At 43.3% G+C, this 23,781-nt stretch overlaps 1 pseudogene across 1 annotated transcript in view; it reads right to left on the bottom strand.

Moving 5' to 3' along the window:
- Window positions 1-10,211: 10,211 nt before the first annotated feature.
- LOC308313428 (protein jagged-1a-like) overlaps window positions 10,212-23,781 on the bottom strand; it is a 51,148-nt pseudogene continuing 37,578 nt past the window's right edge. The window contains exons 20-26 of the transcript XR_013966197.1: window positions 18,561-18,674; window positions 18,288-18,397; window positions 16,477-16,740; window positions 15,254-15,385; window positions 14,319-14,469; window positions 11,116-11,417; window positions 10,212-10,622 (exon numbers count right to left, since the gene is read on the bottom strand). The product of XR_013966197.1 is annotated as a protein jagged-1a-like (transcript). The remainder of the gene's footprint in view (window positions 10,623-11,115; window positions 11,418-14,318; window positions 14,470-15,253; window positions 15,386-16,476; window positions 16,741-18,287; window positions 18,398-18,560; window positions 18,675-23,781) is intronic.

Raw genomic sequence — 23,781 nt, forward strand, 5'->3', positions numbered from 1 at the left:
TTGAAGTGCCCCATCTTCAACAAATTCTGTCACAGCCATAGAGTAGAGTTACGACATTGAGGGGGCAGAAAACTGAGAGGCTGAGCGCTTGAGCTCCGAGATGAGCTCACACCCACGGCACCTCCCACCGCGGTTCAGAAACGCTGCATATGTTTCCACAAGGAACGCTTCTTACCGTTTTCTGCACAATGAATCCAAAAAGTGAAGGGCTAGTACGAAAGTTTAACAAATCGGAAGACACAGAGCAGGAAGCTGCAGTTGTACTTCAAGGGGTTGTCACACCATGTCCTGGAGCAGCAGATGGTGAGGATCATCATAAATCCCAGTGAAGTAAAGCAGAGGTTCCCAACCACTGGTAGGCCTACTGGTACCACTGGTGGTACTAGTAGCCTACCACTTTGAGATAGCAAACTCAGTGTTTTACACTATTATCAAATGTATTTATTTTTATATTTATTTATTTGGTCCATTTTTTATGGTAGATATTTGTAAATGTATTTTAGTATTTGATACCGTAAAATACGTATTATTTATTTATGCTATTCATTTTAACCTGCAATTAAAACAAGATAAAAAGGCAATGATTGTTACTATTCCTATATTATATAAAATGTATTTTTCTATGATGCAAGAAAGGGGGCAATCACTGGAGTGCATATAGCTTGCCAGGCCGGATGGCCTACCCAGGGTTGTGTTAAAGGTCTTACACGGAATGCTGCCAATGCTGCGTTCACATGCACGGGTGCAAAGATGCACAACATATTTGTCGCTTTGTATCTAAAGTTGAAGCCAGTTCAACTTAGTTCTATAATACAATAAATAGATTAGTTTAACGGTTGCATTCTAGATCGACACATGCAGCATATGGAACAGGTCTTCGCATGCTGATATCATGGGACCATGTTTTGCCATTTCCCTGACATAATGTATACTATAGGATAATGACAATATACATTGTCAAGCATCATTAATCCAGTGTGGGGAAACTCTGCAAGGTTATACGAAACATGACCCTATATGTGTGTGTGTGTGTGTGTGTGTGTGTGTGTGTGTGTGTGTAAGTTGCTTTTTTACAATTTAGCCATTATCAATGAATTCCTCCACACACACATTTTTGTGTTTTCACTTTCCACTGCTGTTGTATCTATATACTGACTCACCTGCCAGTGAGGAGCCCCCACCGGGAGTGCTGTTGTATCCTATACTGACTCACCTGCCAGTGAGGAGACCCCACCGGGAGGAGAGCCTTCGTCCTTCGTCCTGCCCAACACTCCCTCCTACCAGGTGACCTCCTGAGAGTCCTGACCCAGCCCATATAAGAGTATGTGCAGTGATATCACCCTCCCTGCCTTCCTGACTCGTTAGAACATGCAGTGACGGTATAACTTTTGAAAACTTTTGTATGAATATTCAATATTGTTTATGTTTGAGTGATTTTAGCCTTGACATATTCCTATAAATGTGAGTAGTAATGTAAAAAAAATAATATATATATATATATCTGCTCTCCGACTTTTGATATTCCAACCCCTGCCTCTCCAAATCCCTCTGCATGTCCCTGTGTGCGTGTGCACTGTACATGTGTGCATGCATGTAGTCACCAAGACATAATGACTCAACACTTGTGCTTGCCGGTTGGTTGTTGAAGTCATTCAGACTTAAAAGAATGTGAGTGTTTGTGCCATTGTCCCGGCAACCACTCAGTCATGTTATGTTCCTCTTAATCTGACCACACGCGCACACACTCTAATGCATCTAATGACTCGGAAAGCAGAAGATTGAGGGAGAGAGACTGTTTTTTTAATAGAAAGAGGGGGTGGGTATTTGGGAAAATGTCTAAACTATAGTAAACTTCATTGAACCCTTTATAAGTTGTACATTTGAATACTTTGAATACTAAATTTAGCAGACGTTCTTATCCAGAGCGATTGGGACTGATGTTACTTGTCAGGATTCTAATTCAAATATAGCAAAGGTATAGCAGATATACAAGCTCAAAACACGTCGCTTCATGCCGTGTTTCGAGCTTGTGAATCTGCTACTTGTGATCAAGTTAAGCACAGTAGGGCATTACTTTACTTTACCACACACACACACACACACACACACACACACACAGGACTGTGGGGATTTCATTCGGCATGTTAATTTTGTCTTGTCTTGTTAGTTCTTCTCACCAACATTCAATGTACACCCCTCTGTGTAATAGCATGTCACAGCTCACAGCAATAATTTGTCCGTTTCACATGCAAATAACCAAGTACTGTGTACTGACTAACTGACTGATGTATATGTATGTGTTTGTGTATATATTATGTATATGTATATTTCTTGCATTATTTTACTACTATGTTTGTTTAACCTGATTGTTTTCTATTGTGTCACGGTTCAGCACTTTGTAACCTTGTTTCGAAAGGTGCTTTATAAATAAAATTGACTTACTTATACTTACTTACTAAAAGTGTGAGGAACTCAAACCCCAAGTTGGACCCAAACGCAGAACTCAAACATTAAAATCAGGAGAAATGGATGAGACTTGATTTAGTTTAGTTGACAGTGACACATATAAACTACACGAACACGAGACAGTGTATTATATTGTGTATGCCCTCAAATACAGTCACATCACAATACATACAGTACACCCTAGTGCCAATCACTTCCCTTCCCTTACTGGGAAAAACAGCTGCAGACAGGCAGAGGCCGTCACAACACACACACACACACACAACAGACGCAACACGAGCATACATACGTACATGAACTGACCACTCTGAATAACAAACAGAACACAGATTGACATTAGCTAACCATACATTAAGAGTCAACAACCGGCAATAATCTTAGTCTCTAGCGATAAACATTGTGGGAAAATAATTTTGGATGGTTTTAAATACCCAAATCTCTTCTAATTGGGGTCCCTGACATCTTTTCAGAGAGTCCCTGGTCCAGAGGTCCTCAAACTGTGGGAAGATGACAGTAAAACTATACAAATGGATCTTTGCCATTAAGTCAGTTTTATTTATCTTTTGTGGCTTTTGCCTTTATTTTATTATTTTTGTAGAGGCATAGATATATAGGCCCAGGGACAAATTAGCCATTGGGCCAGTAGGGGCTGTGGCCCAGGGGCCCTTGGCTCTCAGGGGCCCTTCAGGGAAATAGGGCCGCGCAGTACTAGGTTTGACGCCTTGAAAAGGGCTCCTGGGGCCCTTCATTGATTTAGGTCAAAAAGATGATAAAAACACGGAAAAACACAAAAATGTGGGCCCTGCAAAAATGACCGGCCCAGGGGCCTTCATGGGGGTTAATCCGTCCCTGTATAGGACTGACAGGAAATGGGGAGAGAGATGGGAGACCTGCAGTAAGACAGCAGCCGTGAGACTCGGAACTCTCTCTCTCTCACACACACACACACACACACACACACACACACACACACACACGGCTGGACCCACGGGGCAGAGCGGCAGAACCCACAACCGCCCTGAAGAGGAGAAACCACCATTTACGCAACGCAACGACGACACCACATCAGACGGATCGCGGGATCGCTTTTCAAAGAAACTCAGCCAATCGTGAACGTTTTCTCCAAGATGATATTATACCAGAGCTGGGTTTGTGCTGCTGTCATTGGCTTCCTCCTCTGTTTGTGCTCGGTAATATATGCAAACAAAAGGTTTGTGATGATGATATAGAAAGCTTGGACCATGCAGAGGTTCCACTGAAGGCTGACCATAATAGGCTATATTGAATATTATGGGGGATTAAGATGCAATATCTGAAATTAAACCACAGGAACCCTATTCTGTGGGGCGATCATTTTGGCAACAAATACAAGCCCACAACCTCTGGGTGGGGAGTCGGGGACTGTGGTCAATTAAGTATTGTTTTTAGTGTTGTGGTTATAAGTGGTCACTTTCTTTTGTACTTTCACTCAAATTTTGAATCTTGGCCTTTCACTTGAACAATCATGTAACCTTTTCTCCATTCTACATTGTGGTAGAAGGCATGTGATATATTATATCGTCTCTGTAGGCTGAGTGAAAACCTCATGTCCAAAACCTTTCAGTATTCAAATACAAAAGCATCAAAAGTATCATAATCCACAAGCTCAAAATGCACTGCTTTTGGATCTGCTACTTTTTATGCTTTTGTGCGACTTGCCCTATAGACTTAGCAGGGCATTCATTTGCGAGGAAACGTTAGAACATGGAGTTAAGATCGAGTTTCTGCCCGACAGAAAAGAGAAGTATAAAAATAAATAAGAAGTGAGTATATACTTGTTCCACCACCACAGGTTTTGAAGGAATCGGGCCACAGAAATGTGCAGGTCAACAGCGTAAACGAGCATATGTGAGTCATTATACCAGACCCATGAACCAAAGCAGAACGCTATGATAGGAGATAAGATGACCCGTCACTGATCCCCCGTGCAAAAGGAGAAGTTCAGGAATGAGCCCAGTGTCTCCTGTAGATAACAGTGGTTTGTTTTCCTTAACCCTTTTTCTGGACCCACTTGAAAGTGGGCCCTGCATGATCCAGTGTTTGTGTGGCCCACCCATATCTCACCGTTCATTGACACTTGCCCATGTTAACCCATTCTGACCTGAGATCAGATTCATACGAGGTTTCCACTGGACACACACTGGTCTGATTAACCCATTCTGACCTGAGATCAGATTCTAAAAATGTCAGTCATTCTTCGATTTTTCAAAAATAGCACACCTACAAGCTCGTAGCGCGCCACCGAGTGGCGCGCTATGAGCTTGTAGATCTGCTATTTTTAGTAGAGAAATAGAGAAATGACAGAGTTACCGTGTGGGGGTCCCCGGGGAAGTCCCCGGTGGGGGTCCCGGGAATATCCAGAACCCCCGGGAACGCGCCCCGGGGGGCCGGGCCGGTTCCGGCGAGCCGCCCCGCGTCCGAAACGGTTGAGAAATGACAGAGTTACCGTGTGGCGTCTACTACTATGTACACTGTATACTGTACTGTACTGTACTGTACTGTACTGTACTGTACTGTACTGTACTGTACTGTACTGTACTGTACTGTACTGTCACACCCAAAATCATCATATATACAGTTAATATGTGCGTGTGTTTGTATGTGTTAGGTTGCTCACAGGTGGTGAAAAACAACCATGCTGTTTTCATGCTTATAGACCCACTCAGCCACCCACCCAGCCACACACATAGCTCCGTAAGGGAGTGGTTGCACCACTCAAAAAGGAAGCAAGGAAATAAACATGGTCATGCAGGATGAAAGTGGCAATACAATCTGAGACAATCTGAGACAGTGATTTAAAAGACAACACTGACTTTGGACCTATAGCCTCAGATATAGGCTGTTCCGGAGCATTATAGGGAGGCTGTAAAATCCTGATCACATCGTGAATATGTGAGTTTTAGGAATAACCAAGGTTGGAACTGGGACCCTGCAGTGACTCTGCATCAAGGGTCTCATCACGCTGCAGCCTCACGCTCCATCGTTCCAGATCCAGACCCCATTCATTATTCCCATAGAGTTAAAAAAATATATTGATATCAATTATTTTAAGCCTATATATAGAAACAAGCCATCCAGCATCCCGGTGAAAAATGACCATAAATGTGGAAATAAATAAATAATGAAAATTCAAAACTGCAAAATAAATGGTATTAATTGGTAAATTAAATATTATATTATTTTTTTAGAACGATGGCGAAATATTTCTGGTGAAATGTAGTATTCATGTATGGAAAAAAACGCACACAATTTGTCTCTCTCACACACACACACACACACACACACACACACACACGTGCGCGCGCGCACACACACACACACACACACACACACACACACACACACACACACACACACACACACACACACACACAGCAGTGTGCATCATGCGTTTTTCTCCTGACTCCTTTTCCCACAGTGTCTCCATGACTCAGACAGACACAGACACACACACACACACACACACACACACACACACACACACACACACACACACACACACACAGACACACACACACACACACACACACACACACACACACACACACACACACACACACACACGCACACACTACTGGACTTTCATGTTCTCACAATTAATTTCCAACAAGAAATGGGTGATGTTGTTTTGAACCACTTTGAGTGGTTCTCAAAGTGGGCAGGGACAAACAACCCCCATCTAATGTTTTGGCTATTTAGAAATAGGCAATCTGTCATTTTTTTTAAAAGATTGAATGAAAGATGAAATTTTCACATGCAGGGGTCTGTGTGGCCTCACTGACCTACAGTAATGTATCAATGTGGGGGTCCTTGTTGAAATAAAGCCCCCTCAGACTCAACAGCTCTTCTGAGGACAAAGACAGGACTCAGGTTTCTTTGGTGGATTAATATCGTGGAACAGTGTTGCTCATGCACAGTAAACCAGTCCACAAAACCTCTCCCCTTTGTGTGTGTGTGTGTGTGTGTGTGTGTGTGTGTGTGTGTGTGTGAAACATTTAATAAAACAAAACATGACAAGACAAGACAACTGTTGCCAGGAACAAACTTTTATTTCTCAAGTTCCAAAAAACACTCATGGAAACATAAACAAAACAAGTAAAGTCTTTCTTGCCATCCCTTCTCCCCTGCGGTGACGAACTGAGCGTCGGAGAAGAAAAACGACACGGAAAAACAAATCAGTCCCGTCACATTTTTCTCTCCGCAACAACCTCACTTTTCTTCGTATCCTATCTAGAACAGGGAAGGTGTCATGATAGGACAGCTCTATACAGTGTTCTCATTGGACGCGCTCTCCTTCAAGTATTTCCTTGTCGTCAGACTATATCAGAACAAGGTTTCACGGTCGACCTGCAAAACTACAGCCCGTCCACATTCTTACGCAAGCAAACTATACAAAAATAAATCGTGGTTCCCTTAAAACAATTAAAAGGTGTTGAAAGTGATATTCTTTGTTAGAATAAGTGTTAAGTAGCTCTATATTTCGATAGTAATCAGTGTTAATTAAGTAACAGGGCTGTCTCTCTCTCTAGCCCTTTTTTAGTAAACAGAAAATGCATTTTCAGGGTCAGGAGTCAGGATAACAAATAAATGAGTGGACCAAAGAATGGACTGAAAGGCAAGCTGATAAATGGTCTTTGTGGGGTTTTCTCTCCCGATTGGATGAAATGAGGTGTTCCACGTGAAAATGTACGTTCTGTTTACTTAAAGGACCACTTCACCACTTTTCAACCTATCTTCATATAATAGGTCCTCAAACATGGCGCAGTTTTTGTGTCTCATATAGGAGGGCTGTGGGCAGTTCGGAAACCGTCTTCCAAGTGACATCATCGATGGGGAATACAAGCTAATAAAAACGGCAGGCTTTCTAGTCATGAAAAGTTGCAATGCGAAAATGGAAGCCATCGTTCTCACGATAAAGAAAATGTGAACATTTTTGTAAAAGAATATTGTTTAAAAAATAATCTGCCTAATGATGATGTCACTGGAAGACGGTTTCTAAACTGCCCACATAGCCCTCCTATGAGACACAGACTGAGTAGAAAAAAATTGTGCCATTTTATCATGATTATTAGTGAGGACCTATTATATGAAGGTAGGTTGAAAAGTGGTGAAGTGGTCCTTTAAGAGGTTCTCAAAGTGGGATCCGACGACCCCCAGGGGTGCTTACCAGAGGGGGTCCCCAGCAAAATGAGTTCATCATTTTAACCATACAGTATATTATACTTTGGCTATTCAAAAATAGCAGATATACAAGTTCATTCAAATCTTTGAATATACATACTGTATTTTTAAAAGCAAATCTTTTTTTTAATCGTGAAAATGTGTGCAAATCTTTGAATATAAATATTTTGAAAGCAAATTCTTTTTTTTAACTCATCTTTGCTTCTGGAGGGGTCCCTGGCACAAAGTACTCCTTGACATAAAAAAAAGGTTCGAGAACCACTTCTCTACAGCCTACTAGAGAACCACTTCTCTACAGCCTACTAGAGAACCACTTCTCTACAGCCTACTAGAGAACCACTTCTCTACAGCCTACTAGAGAACCACTTCTCTACAGCCTACTAGAGAACCACTTCTCTACAGCCTACTAGAGAACCACTTCTCTACAGCCTACTAGAGAATAACCACTTCTCTACAGCCTACTAGAGAACCACTTCTCTACAGCCTACTAGAGAACCACTTCTCTACAGCCTACTAGAGAAGAACCACTTCTCTACAGCCTACTAGAGAACCACTTCTCTACAGCCTACTAGAGAACCACTTCTCTACAGCCTACTAGAGAAGAACCACTTCTCTACAGCCTACTAGAGAACCACTTCTCTACAGCCTACTAGAGAACCACTTCTCTACAGCCTACTAGAGAACCACTTCTCTACAGCCTACTATAGAGAACCACTTCTCTACAGCCTACTAGAGAAGAACCACTTCTCTACAGCCTACTAGAGAAGAACCACTTCTCTACAGCCTACTAGAGAAGAACCACTTCTCTACAGCCTACTAGAGAACCACTTCTCTACAGCCTACTAGAGAAGAACCACTTCTCTACAGCCTACTAGAGAAGAACCACTTCTCTACAGCCTACTAGAGAACCACTTCTCTACAGCCTACTAGAGAAGAACCACTTCTCTACAGCCTACTAGAGAACCACTTCTCTACAGCCTACTAGAGAAGAACCACTTCTCTACAGCCTACTAGAGAACCACTTCTCTACAGCCTACTAGAAGAATATAGAGATTTAACGTACTTGTTTGCAAAAGAATGGCATATGTACAGCACCTTTAATTGTCACAGTGACAAGCAATATGTCTGCCACTGTATCGGTTCAGTCACCTACACCCTCCTATAGGGCGGCTACTTCATTTCATTGCATGTCAAATAGCGAAAACAGCAGCACTTTAGTGTGTGGGCCTGTATCTATTTTCGTCTATCATGACCATGACCGGGATAGGGTTCAAAGATTCAAATAAAAATAAAAGACAAACAACAACCCTACAGCAGCAATATCACCCCCCCCGCCCACACACACACACACACACACACACACACACGCACACGCACACGCACACGCACACACACACACACACACACACACACACACACACACACACACACACACACACACACACACACAGTCACACACACACTTTACATACGTACTTACAAAACATACATCCTGGCTAAAAACTATACCAACAAAATGGTACAAAAACAATGCACTTTAAATGTACAAAACATTTTTTCCGCCGGGCACAAAAATGCCCATTACTATTGTTAAAAATTAACTATTCTTTGAAGAACACTTTTGGCATTTGAACCAAACATACATGAAAGAATATTCTCATCACAACAACGACAAAAAAACAAAAAAACAAGGACGTGCTGAGCTTACGAAGCCGACATCCCTTCAAAAAATCTAAACGAGTATAAATAAAAACAAAAAGGAATGGTATCTTTAAGGCTCTTGAGTATTAAGTTAATGAATCAAATGTACAGTTATTAATACGAAAACGAAAAAACAAAATATGTACACGTTTATACAACCAACGTTCTACATCGAAAATGTCAATCAATTCTTCATGTCGGCAGAAACTGCTGACAAGACACGGATACAAAAAAAAAAAGGAAAAAAATAAATAATATGATTAGTTTTCTTTGCGGTTCACTTTATCGACGCAGAGCTCTTTGCAGGTCGGCGTGGGATAACCGAAGCTGGCGGGAAACAGCTTCCGGGCGCTTTCCGACAGGCGCGTCCGTACTGCCATAACGGTTCTCACAAATCCTCGTTCGACTCTCTCTGCAAAGCATCATCATATGGCTGTGCGCGCGGCGGCAACCACGGTTATCCAATGGTAGTACTGTCTGCCAGCTGGTCAAACAAACGAAGAAAAATATTCATTTTTTTTCTTAACGACTTTTTCCCGACTCGGAAAAAAAAAGGACACGACGGTCTCCCTCCATTGTTGTCCGCTTTGCCCCTCCGTTGTTGTCTCCATTGTTTGTATAACGCTTAAACCCTTGATAGGAGTCCCTCAGGGCACTATACCGGGCTCTCTTAATTATTTTTTTTTGCTTTACATTAAATAATCACCGTGAAACTCAGGTCGAGCTTGTAGTCTAGATCGCGTTTTTTCGCCATCCCCCCAGAATAGGTAAGACTCATAGCGTTCATGCGATTGGGGGGAGTGTGGGGGGAGTGTGGGGGGGGGTTGAGCACATTTTCTTTTAACTTCCCGGTCGGCTTAAACGATGTATTCCATGCGGCGTAGGCCCAGCTGCGCTGACTCCGCCTCTCTGTTGTTCTGTTTGTTGTTTGTCGCCCAGTCGCTGCGGCTGTGGTGTTTCCCCGTCAGCTCGTCCCTCTCCACCGGCATGTACGCCGCATGCGGCGCTTTCGCCAAACGCGACGACGACGTCTTCGTCGTCGTCGTCCTCCTGCCGTCGTGTGCGGCGGCCGCCTCGTCTTCGCCACACATGCCGCCCGCCTCCGTTGGCGCACCACCGTTGGTCCTTATCTTGCCGTTGATGATGGCATTCTTGTTGTCATAGCGATGGTGGTGGAGGAGGAGGAGGGGGGGTTGGTGGTGGTGGCGGTGCTGGTGGTGGGTGTCGTCTTTGCCCTGCAGGTAGCGAAGATTTTATGGAATAGTTAAGTACTACAAATGTAAACGAGGCTTTACAAACAAAGTTCGATAACGAACCAAACTTGTACACGGTGTGCTTATTTACAAAACGAACTAAAAACTTGCTGAAATTATAGATAAAGTGTGTCCTTAACCCATTTTGGGCAGGAACGTACCCTTTTGGTGTTAGCATTATGTCGTGCTTTAGCTATTGAAAAATAGCAGATCTACAAGCTCATAGCGCGCCACCGAGTGGCGCGCTACGAGCTTGTAGGTCTGCTATTTTTGAAAAATCGAAGAGCGACTGACATAGAAGACATTTTTTTTAGAATCTGATCTCAGGTCAGAATGAGTTAATGAACACCCCTACTTGATCATACTACAGCGTCACACGAAAATAGGCAGATCTGCAAGCTCAAAACTTTGAGCTTGTACGTCTGCTATTTAGCTATTTTTTTATGTCAATGAAATTCCGAAAGCCGAAGATCACCTTGTGCGGTAGGAGGCCGTTGTTGGAGGAGGAGGCGTTGGGGTTCTTCTCGATGTGGTTCTTGATCTGGTTCAGGTGTTCCCTGGCGTTGTTCACCGTGTTGTTGTCCTCCCCAGCCATGGGGGCGGGCCCGCCGCCGCCGGGGCCGACCGCCGCCGCGCTGCTCTGAGCCGCCGCACCGCCGGCGTGCGGCGCGCTCTGCTTCCTCCTCCGCCTCCTCCGCACGCACCACAGCAACACTGCGGCGACCGCCAGCGCCCACACCACGGTCACCATGGAGACCAGCAGCGGCACCAGGTAGTCTGCATGAGAGAGACGACAGCAAAGGAGACAAACAAACTAGGTTTAAAAACCCCATTCTGACCTGAGATCAGATTCTAAAAAAAATTGTCTTCTACACATCCTGACAGTTTTTCCATTCTGACCTGAGATCAGATTCTAAAAAAATAGATAGATAGATAGATAGATAGATAGATAGATAGATAGATAGATAGATAGATAGATAGATAGATAGATAGATAGATAGATAGATAGATAGATAGATAGAGATCTTTATTTGTCATTGCTTACTGTACATGAAACAAAATGTCTTCTATGTCAGTCGCTCTTCGATTGTTCAAAAATAGCAGACCTACAAGCTCGTAGCGCGCCACTCGGTGGCGCGCTACGAGCTTGTAGATCTGCTATTGTCCAATAGCTAAAGCACAACATAATGCTAGTATCAAAACGGGTTAAAAGGTGACATTTTGTTTTGTTAAAATACGCGTTAAATAGTTACATTATTCTGTATTATGTGTTTGTTACAGTAACAGTGGGTCGATTTCCCCCGTCTCTTTAGTTAAAGAGAAAATACAGTTTCCAGGTCAGGATACACATTTTATCCAATCGTGGAGAGAGAGAGAACTCATACAGAATAAGTAGTAGTAGGCTAGTAGCTGTAGTTTATTTATTTCTGTCGTGATTTTAACACAACAGTTAAAGGACCTATAACATAAAATTAAACTTTTTCCATTTATTTTGTGTTTCTGGGGCTCCCATATGTGTTTTCTATCCCCACAAATAACCAATTTTGAACAATCAGGCTTTCATATCAGGTGCTTTAATGGAAATTGCTCTCAGGAACAGCTCAACTGATTTTGGTCTCATCGTGATGTCATCAATGTCACCCTACTTTGTATAATTCCTCCTTCTTCAGTCTTCAGTTCCAAATTTGCATTTCCACTTTGTTTACAATGTCCACCATTGTTGATTCTCCAAGCTGGCGTGTAATGGAAACAAGCCTGGTTTTATCTAGCATCAGTATTATAATGACTCAAATATTAAATAATCTGCATATCAGCACCCCCCACCACCTCAGGACATTGTGGTACTGCAGCTAAAACTGCTTTCAAAGTCCAGAAATAAATGACAAGTACTGGTTATATCAGAGTGGTGATTGAGGCTCAAACCATTAGAAATAACTTTGAGGGACATAGACAATATGATATTAAATATTAAAAGCAGTTTTAAAATGCATGTTATTTGCGCTTTAAACAAACAGTACAGTTCTGGAGATATGCAGGGGACATCCTTCATTTATCCTACTATAAATTAAAGAATTTCTGTCAGTGTGTCTGATCTGCATTCTGCATTCATTCAGGTTGAGCAATAATTGAACTTTCACACAGACGTCGACCCTTAGCATATGAGGATTTGTGTTTGTTTTTGTTAGTAACAGCGGTCTCCTTGTCTCTCTGTCTCTCTGATGAACAGAAACTACATTTTCACCTATACTGTAGTAGGCGGCACAATTTCAGACATTTTCAGGAGAGAGTACCCATTTATCAGCTTAATTCTTATGGCGTTACAGTTCCATTTCACTTGTTTAATCTGTATCTTATCTGAGTTCTTTATGCCGATTGGGGAAAAAACATTGGTATCGTGACCTGAAAAAGCATTTATTCTTAAAAAATTAACTTACTGTATTCTTACCCAGTGGTGGAAAAAGTACTCATTTGTTTTACTTAAGTAAAAGTACCAATACTGAAATTTAGAACTACTCCGTTACAAGTTAAAAGTACAGAATGTATATGTTTTCTAAATCAAAATTAAAATCTATTAAAAAGTAACTGGTATTAAAACTAAAGTTTTCAAATGATCGCGTCCATTTGTACGTCTCTAAATGTTTTGATGAATTGAACAAGGTGGACCCTCTTGTAAACAAGCGTAACGCTTAATTGGGCCGTCCACTCACAGTCAACAGTCTCTTTGTATTGAGTTTGTGCTTGAAATGTACTGTCATTCTGCAAACTGTTAATACATATTTCAATCAATCAATCAATCAATCAATCAATCAATCAATCAATCAATCAATCAATCCATCAATCAATCAATCAATGGAGTAAAAGTACAAATCTTGGCTCTGAGATGTAGTGGAGTAGAAAGTAAAAGTACTGGAAATACTCAAGTAAAGTACAAACACCTCAAAATTGTACTTAAGTACAGTACTTAAAGGGAAACTTCACCCTTTTTTCTAAAAAGATATATGTTAATGACGTTTAGAAGCTTTAGAACACTTTCCTGGGGGTCTTTATGTGTGTAATATGTGGTTTTAGATATTTTAGATTGTAGCAGTGAGCCCCGTGTCTAGTCTGACGTCATGGACACTGGGCTCACTTACTTCCTGGACCTCCCCCTATATCCACAAGGAGGAGCAGTGCCCCCAAAGCATTATGGGAATTGTAGTCCAGGAAGGAAGTGAGCCCTGTGTTGTTGATGACATCAGAGACACTGCAGGGCTCACTGCTAAAAATCTAAAATATCTAAAACCACACGTTACACACATAAAGACCCCCAGGAAGGTGTTTCTAAATCTTCTAAACGTCATTAACGTATCTTTTTTTTTTTAGCAAAAAGGGTGAAGTGTCTCTTTTAACCCATTCTGACCGGGCACCCATTTTGGTGTTAGCATCATGTTATGCTTTACCTATTGAAAAATAGCAGATCTACAAGCTCATATCGCGCCACCGAGTGGCGCGATACGAGCTTGTAGGTCTGCTATTTTTGAAAAATTCGAAGAACGACTGACATTTTTAGAATCTGATCTCAGGTCAGAATGGGTTCATCAGACCAGTGTGTGTCCAGTGGAAACCTCGTATGAATCTGATCTCAGGTCAGAATGGGTTAAGTAAAAGCAATTAGTTGCTTGACGCCACTCTTCTCACCGTTGGGGTTGGGGGTCTGTCTCCTCTGGACTCGCACCTCGGCGACGGCGTTGATGATGCTGCTGCTGGTGTTCCTCCTGCTGACCAGGTCCACGAGCGTCTCGCTGAACTCCTTCACCAGGGCCTCGCCTCGCCTCTGCTCTTCTGTCCACTGGAACAAACACCAACCATAACAAAAATACTTATCTATTCTGACCTGAGATCAGATTCATACGAGGTTTCCACTGGACACACTATACTGGTCTGATTATATATATAACCCATTCTGACCTGAGATCAGATTCTAAAAGTGATTCTTTCGTTCTTCGATTTAAAAAAAATAGCAGACCTAGATAGATTGTAGATCTGCTATTTTTCAATAGCTAAAGCATAACATGACGCTAACACCAACATGGGTTCCCGTTCAGAATGGGTTAAAGCTCCATCTCCAACTCCATATTGTAACTTTTTGTGTTTTTTTTAAACCCATTTAGGCCTGACGTCGAAATAAAGAAAAAGAAAAGTCTTCTAAATCCTGACAGTTTTATTAAAAAACCCCCATGTTTCTATGTCAGTTGTTCTCAAACATATTCATAGTCAAGGAACCCCAAATATATATGACATTGGCCACCGACCCCCCCCCCCCCCCCCCCCCCCATCTGAAAACATGTCGTTCCAGGGACCCTCTCAGTAGCAAAGATTTGAGTTAAAAACTGAAACTCGGAAAGGATATATATATATATTCAAAGACTTGTGCCACATTTTCAACGATTTCTCAAAAATAGCAGACCTACGAGCTCGTAGCGCGCCACTCGGTGGCGCGCTACGAGCTTGTAGGTCTGCTATTTTTCAATAGCTTCGTTATAGCATAATGTTTAAAACACCAACAGGGGTTCCCGGGCCCAGAATGGGTTCAACAACGTGTATAGCTGTAGAATGACAGCAGCGGGACATACGATGGTGACGTGGATCTGGTTGGTGGCGGTGAGGGACAGCTGGCAGGTCATGGAGACGGACAGCTCGGAGGACATGTTCCTCATGAGGGACAGCTTCCTCAGCTCCCCACACACCTGTCCCACGGTCACACCCTGGAAACAACAACAACAACAACAACAACATATTAGAGCTGTCCCCGACTAAGGGTTTCTATAGTCGAAATTAATATGAATAAATTAGCTGTTCAATTAGCACCCCCCCCCATTTTTTTAATATATTTTTTGTTTTGTTTTGGTGAACATCGACTGAGAGGCTTGTCATTAGCCAGATTGAGCACAGCAGGTGAGATTGAGATTCTGGAGTCATATCGCACTGTGCGATTCAAGTCACAGGCAGTGGCACATTGCCACACAGGCAGACACACTCCACATGCACATTGGAGATTGATTAAAAACAGTCAGATGTGTTTATGTCCCCCCACAGACCTAGTGGAATAATACAATCATATTTTGTAAAAACAAAACAAAACAAAAAACGTTTTTTTTAATTTTGAACTGAGAGGTGGTCAGTCGACTGAGACCCGTTCCGATCGATCAGTCGAACTAATCGAGGTCAGCCCTTTTCACAAAGTGGGTGCCATGTGACGCCTGCAGTCCAGGGGCTGCTGCAGAATACTTGATATTATTAATAATATTTGGAATTTCAACAATATCACTTGAGTAGTTAAACCACTTTACACTTCCAGTGCGCCGGAATCTTTCAAAAATAAAAGGCGCTAGAGTGCCCAGCAGATGAGGCAGATTTTACTCTGAAAAGCCTTCCATTAGCCCCCCCCCCAAAACCGGGCGGTATAATCTTCCGTTACTACCTTGCGCTGTCACATCGGAACTCTCTCTAGAAGCGTTTATATTCCAAACGAGACACAGACCATGTAGGGAAAGAAAATCAGTCATCTCTGACGCGAGTGGTGCAACAGCGCCCCCTGTTGGTATCCTAAACATACAGGCATAGGGACGGACGGACATCGCTATAGTTCTAGGAGTGGTTGCACCACAAACCAAAAAAAAAAATCTGCATTATCATCTGCATTAGTGAGGACCAATTACATGAAGATGAAGGTTGAAAATGGTCAAAGTCACCGTGTATAAGAAGTAAATGTACTTTAGTTCAAACAGACCGATCCTTGTGGACGTTCACACTGACATGGGGTCACACTGACCCGTTAAGGGGGGGCCACACTGACCTGGGTCAAGGTGTCCTTGTTGAAGGTGAAGGTGACGTTGGTGCAGGGGGTCTCCGGGTGACACGGGTGCGTGCGGAGGAGGGGCGGCGGCGGCGGCGGTAGATGGCGTGACGGTGGTGGGGGAGGAGGGGTGCACTCTCCCTGGCTCGGGGCGCACGGTTTGGTGAAGCAGCGGTCGTCGCGCACGGCCACGCACCTCTGTCCCGCCGGGCACTCTGTGCCCCTTTTAGGGGCCAGGGTACAGCTTCTGGGGCCGCACCGCATCTGCACACGCACAAGCACAAGCACAAGGCACAGGGTGTTGGACGAAGCACGGTTAGACTATAGCAATTCGTTTTTGTGATTTAAACAAGCCCAAATTGATTAAATCAATGAATTACCAGCGGCATTATTATTAGATAATAATAATAACAGATGTGGGTCTGCTGCTGACGTTATGCCACTTTTTAGCTGCGCTCCGCTGTTATGCTCAAATTAGTGACCCTAAAGAATTCTGAGGCAACATGGCTGGAGACGAGGAGGCAGCCAATCAGAACTGCTCGACTAGCCATGCCGTGCAGACGATGGGATGTTATGGGTTGTTGCCAGTGGTGGCAACTGTCGTGACAGAAATAAGCTAAGCAGCCTCCAAAAACCAAACCAGGCAAGCAACTGTGAATGAATCCACGTTAGGCTGGAAATATGCAGGCTTGGCAACCAGTGTTGCCAACTGGTGACAGAGCAGGCTCAGCAGAAAATGATCTCCTGTCGATCTCCTGTCGGGACTTTCACAAGCTAATATTGACCAGCTTGCAGCTGGTAAAAATATATTAACCCATTTAGGCCTGACGTCGAAGAAAAAAAGTATTCTAAATCCTCCAGTTTTCTGAAATAAATATTTTCACGATCTTTTTCAAAAATAGCAGACCTACAATTCCAGGCATTTAGCAAGGCCCTCTTCTTATCCAGAGCGATGTATAATGTACCAACTATGAAATGATAAAACTCTCGTCAACACATTTGTAGAGTGCAAAGTGAAAATGCTTCTTTGAACCTTCAAAGAAACTAGGATACCACGTAAACGTCAAACTTAGCATCTCCAGTAACCTTAATGTATCTCCAGACTGTAGTAGAAAAAGGTCCAAAAAGTGGGTTGTCACTATGTTGACCTCTATATCGGCCCATCAATAAGTCGTTGCTCGATGGGAATTGAACCCAACGCCTTTTGCTTTAAAGGAGAATTCCATACTAATAGGCTTTCTTACCTTTCTTTGTAGTTGTTACGTCCCCTCCAAAGAGGTCCAGGTGTTATTTTGTGCAAAAGCTCCTTATTGGCTGTTTCCCCTACCATAAGCCCTAAATGAATTGCATTGAATTGAATGGGAATTGAATGGGGCTATGGGGTGTTGTGCTAATTCGCTTATTTCCATCGCTCAAAATTATAATTTATTTTTATATATCCTCTCTTCATAATGTAAATAATATCCCAAGCGGCACACTTTACTACTTCTTTCGATGGTAATAAGCGAACTAGCATAACACCCCATAGCCCCATTCAATTCCCATTCAATGCAATGCAATTCATTGAGGGCTTATGGTAGGGAAAATAGCCAATAAGGAGTTTTTGCACAAAAAAAAACCTGGACCTCTTTGGTGGGGACGTAACAACTACAAAGAAAGGTAAGAAAGATAAGAAAGCATTCTAGCATGGAATTCTCCTTTAACACCAACAGCACTATCATCATGCATAATGCTATGGCACTGAATGAGACCGGTGGTAACCACTGGTATAACATTGTCTCGCGGGTACATTATCCCAAGTGTGATGATACCTTGGTACAGGTGACTCCGGCGTTGTGACACCGGCAGGTGTTACAGTCTTCGTTCCATTTGGTTCCATCCGTCGCCAGCAGTCCGTCCACCACACACGGCCTCCCCGTTGCTGGAACCAACAAAAGCAACGATGTCAGCCATTTCCAGCCAACGCATGCATATACAGTACACCTTCACCTCAGTCTGCAGCTAACACAGTGTGGCTCTCATCCTTTTCAGGCCGCCCGCAACGACCGTGCGTGCGGTCGTGCGTGCGTGTGCGTTCCGTATACCTTCCAGACAGCGATGCCCGGTCCTCCCAGTGGCACACAGGCAGCGGTAGCCATTGATTTCATCCACACAGGTGGAGCCCACGGCACACGGCGACGACTGGCACTCGTTGATGTCTGACAAGACAAAGGACACAAAGAAACCTTATTATTATGGTTATTATGAAGTATTACAATATAGGCCTTTAGCAACATTGTGCTCAAGAACGACATGTAACAAAAACATGCATCATTATCGTCGTCATCATTATTGTTGTTATTATTATTATTATTATTGATTGAGGGGCGCTCAAGCAAAAATAACATGCATTTTAAAACTTATTTTAATATCTAATATCATATTGTCTATGTCCCTCAAAGTTATTTCTAATGGTTTGAGCCTCAATCGCCACTCTGATATAACCAGTCCTCCAGTCATTTCTTTCTGGACTTTGAAAGCAGTTTTAGCTGCAGTACCACAATGTCCTGAGAGGTGGTGGGGGTGCTTATTAGGCAGATTATTTAATATTGGAGTCATTATAATACTGATGCTAGATAAAACCAGGCTTGTTTCCATTCCATGCTAGCTTGGAAAATCAACAATGGTGGACATTGTAAACAAAGTGGAAATGCGAATTTGGAACTGAGGACGAGGAGGAATTATACAAAGTAGGGTGACATTGATGACATCACGATGAGGACAAAATCAGTTGAGCTGTTCCTGAGAGCAATTTCCATTAAAGCACCTATATGATATGAAAGCCTGATTGTTCAAAATGTGGATATTTGTGGGGATAGAAAACACATATGGGAGCCACAAAAACACAAAATAAATTGAAAAAGTTAAAGATGGAGTGCCACAATTTTTGTATTTTTCCAGTTTTTCATGTGTCTATGAGGTGACAGTACTTCATTAGACACCCTGGAGTTGTTTTTATGTGCAATGGTGTGTTAACTTTGTATTTAGGGTTTCTTCCTGGAGGCTGAACCCTTGACAGTCAAACAGGCCAATGAAGTAAACAGTAATATATTAGTGACACCACACTATCAGCCCCTCCCCTAACCCCTCCCCCTTTATCATACAACTACAGCTGTGGGTGTGGCTTCAGTTCAGGTGGATCACCACCCATCACCACCCACCAGGCTAACCAGGCATACTTAACGAACTGGTGGGCGTGTCCACACAAAAGCATGATTTTAACAAATAATGTACACTTTTTGGAAAAAGTTCTTCCCCCTTATATTGTAATAATAATACCTGATGATCATGTTTTAGGGTGGCAAAAAAAATGGTGGCACTCCATCTTTAAATTGTATGTTATAGGTCCTTTAACCAACCAATCACATGAATTCAGTTGTTCATGAGATGATGTATGAGGATCAGATGATAAAGAGCGCCCCCCTCACTTCACACGGGTGTGATTTTTATTTTTATTATTATTACTAGAACAATGAAAAACAGGAATGGCCAGGGTTCATGGCCATATATAGCGTGTCTTGAGCAGGGACAAATTACGCATTGGGCCAGTGGGGCCGTGGCCCAGGGGCCCTTGGCTCTCAGGGGCCCTTCGGGGAAAGTGGAGCATGAGGTACTATAGGTTTGACGCCCTGAAAAGGCCCTTCATTGGCTGTTAATTTTGTTAAACTTAGGTTAAAAAGATGATAAAAACACATAAAAACACGAAAATGTCACGCGCATGCGCGCTATGGGGGCCCTGCAAATATTACCGGCCCAGGGGCCCTCGTAGAGGTTAATCCGTCCCTGGTCTTGAGTGTAGAGGTTTGACGATGTCAGATTGACATATGGAGCGTGTCACGAGGCGTGACCATATATGGAGATCTAACGGTCTCCATGATCTCACGTGATGTCACGAGGCGTGACCATATATGGAGGCGTGGGTAGAAAATGCAACAAGCGCCGATGTGTGGACACTGGACAGTAAAACAACGTATATTTACTTTACTTGAGCACTGTAGTACAAGTACACTTTTTAACTTAACTTTCAATGACAAACTTTGACTCCACTATACACTTTGCAACGCGTGAGCTTGTAGATTTGGCTATATTCAACTATTTGTGTTTACGTTTGAAAATTGTTAGCATCTTTTGGGGGGAATTGGGCCGGGATATAGGCAGAAAATAGAACAAAATAAATAAATATAACCCCCCCCCCACACACACACACCTTCAGATACCCTGTGACACCCCCTGCACTCTGTCTTCGGTGACAGAGAGAAGGGATGAGAGAAGTACCGGCAGTATTTAGTCCTGACATTCAATCAAGTCTCTGTTATCAAGATGGCGACAAGGGCCAGTTCTGTCAAACTGGGTCACCGTGTTCTGGCCATGAAGAACATTTTCTTGCACGCACGCACACACACACACACACACACACACACACACACACACACACACACACACACACACACACACACACACACACACACACACACACACACACACACACACACACTCAGCAGCTAACAGATAGACAGCTGTTCAACTGCTGGACGGCAGGGAGGAGATCTGTTTCACGCACGCACGCGATCAGACCGCTTGAAATTACAAGACGGCGGGAGTTTTGGCTCTGTCCAACGCAAAACTGGGCATGGGGTTGAACTCACAGCTGATTTTATTTCACAATGTATGCCAATGTTTCTCAACATATACGGTACGGTACGTGGCACACTGGGACTCATGCGTCTGTAAATCATCTATTGTACAACTACAAATGGAACCATTTAGTTTTTTCTTCTCTGTGCCCCCAATCTACTAACCTGACGCTGCCAGATCCAAGAAGCTTGCTACGACAAGTTTGTTTCACAGCTTATTGGGATCTGGGATCTCGGGAGGCAATTCGATGACGGGGCTGTTCATTTTTTTCCAAGATACTTGGTAGATGATTGGATGGGACCGTCTGTCTATCACCGTGTGGGCGTGCAAACACAACCAATCACATTGACGTGTCTGTATAGCTTCACATCCGGTTTCGCACATATCCCGCCCTTAGCTCACGCTGATTGGTTCGAACAGGAGCTGTTTGGTGTTAGCTCAACTCCCTGAGAGATCCCTGATGGTTGCTGTGTTGGGGAACATGGTCACCCAATACCGCCCCCATCTGGCAAAGTCAGGTTACCAATCTACACCGTATACAAATGGATCCAAATGAACCAGTGATTTGTGTATCAGTGAGATTCGAACCCGAGACTCCCCTGTGACTATTTTATTTTAGTCAAATACATACCGGCATTTAAATGGAATGGTTATTGTGAAGAATATACCAGTGAGAGGATATCAACAGTAACTTTGCATATACTGTATTTTTGAAAGGGCACCTATTATGCTCGGCTTGCCTTCATTTCCAATCATATACTGTAGCTATACAGCAGATCTACAAGCTCGCAATGCAATGGCCGAATGTTTCGGCCCAAAATATTAAAAAAGAGGAATGCTTGGGAAGTCAGTGGAAGTCAGATGGGGCAAAAACCTTGCCCAAATATAGACTCAGTCATAGATGACATGTCATAGATGACATGTCATAGATGACATGTCATAGATGACAATGTCATCCCAAATCAAATATAAGCCACATTATTAGATAAATACATGGTTAAATGGTGCATATATATATATCCACGGTGCTTTACACGGCTTATGCATTACATTAACCCATTCACACACACATTCATACGCCGATGGCGGAGGAAACCATGCAAGGCAACTTGTACCCCTGACGGAGAAGGTGTGCAATTATTATTAGATCCTGCCCTTTTTCTCCTTTTGTGGGTTCGGGTAGAGAGCTTGCACGCACGCACGGACACACACACACACGCACGCACGCACGCACGGACACACACACACGCACGCACGCACGGACACACACACACACGCACGCACACACACGCACGCACGCACGCACGCACGCCCGCACGCACGCACGTTCAGTGTGATCAGCTTAAGCTGATCCCATCATTTACAGATCTTCACCTGTGGTCCAGCAATCCCCCACACTCTGTCCTGACTTAACCAGCTGAACCCTTATTGCATCCCAGGGCTTAGAGAGCGACCGACAGACAGACAGACAGACAGACAGACAGACAGACAGACAGACAGACAGACAGACAGACAGACAGACAGAGACATGGAGAGAAAGAAATGAAGCGAGAGAGAAATGGAGAGAAAGAGACACACGCACACAATTTTTGTTTTGGCGGGCTAGTGAAATACGGTGTGTGTGATATGAAATGTGAGCTTTAATCATATTCCATCAAGTGATTTTGGAGAGAAATGAGACTGAGGCCTCTTTTAGACGGCGACCATCTCCATATAACACGTCAAAGTCCCGTTGCGTTCTCATTTTTTTTGGACCATTTACATGAGAACGCACACTTGAATGAAAACGCTACAAAGTGCATGCATATATATGCCAGGTCGCTAGGTGGCGCGTGTCCTTGTGGGGTCCGTGTGACGCAGCGCATATATAAACCATAGACATAAGTCACGCATGCGTAGAACTACTTCCGTTCTTCTTCTACACAGAAAGTAAACAAACGTCGCGTCCTCATCACACCTCCAGCAAACCGGACTATCCGACATGGTTGTTGTTGTTCGTTTCCCCTAGCAACTGACGCATGCCTATGACACCATGTAAAAACGTAGGACACGGGTGAGCCGACCAGAGCTGACGTAAGCCATGATGTCACAATTTTTGCGTATCCACCGTTTTGCCTGTTTATATGGAGACCATAGGAAACGGCGTTCTAAAAGATTTCCACTCTGGGAGGTGGTTTCACTTCGTTGCGTTTTCACCTCCTGTGAACACGGTTCTCGTCTAAATGACAGCAGCAAACGATACTTTATTTTGCCGTTTTTTATGAACACCATCCTCGTGTAAAGAGCACCTGAGTCACTTTCAGTAGCAGAGCACTGTAGAGGGGAGCTGTGTGTCTGTGTGACTGTGCCCAGGTGATGGTCGTTGATGCTCATTAATACATCAAGGAAGGCAATTATGTTTCTGCACTGTCAAATAGATCTACATCTATCCTAAGATGCCATCAAAGAAAGCTTTAATGTTAACTCGAGCTATAGGTTCTAAACAAGAAAGCATGTTTACAGTTGTTGCACAGAAATTAAGTAATTTTACAGCAATGAGACGGACTCCATGCAGTAGTAGAGCTCTGTAGAGGGGAGCTGTGTGTCTGTGTGACTGTGCCCAGGTGATGGTCGTTGATGCTCATTAATACA

Source organism: Protomyctophum bolini (assembly GCF_963924005.1).
Source record: "Protomyctophum bolini genome assembly, chromosome: 3".
Taxonomy (NCBI): Eukaryota; Metazoa; Chordata; class Actinopteri; order Myctophiformes; family Myctophidae; genus Protomyctophum; species Protomyctophum bolini.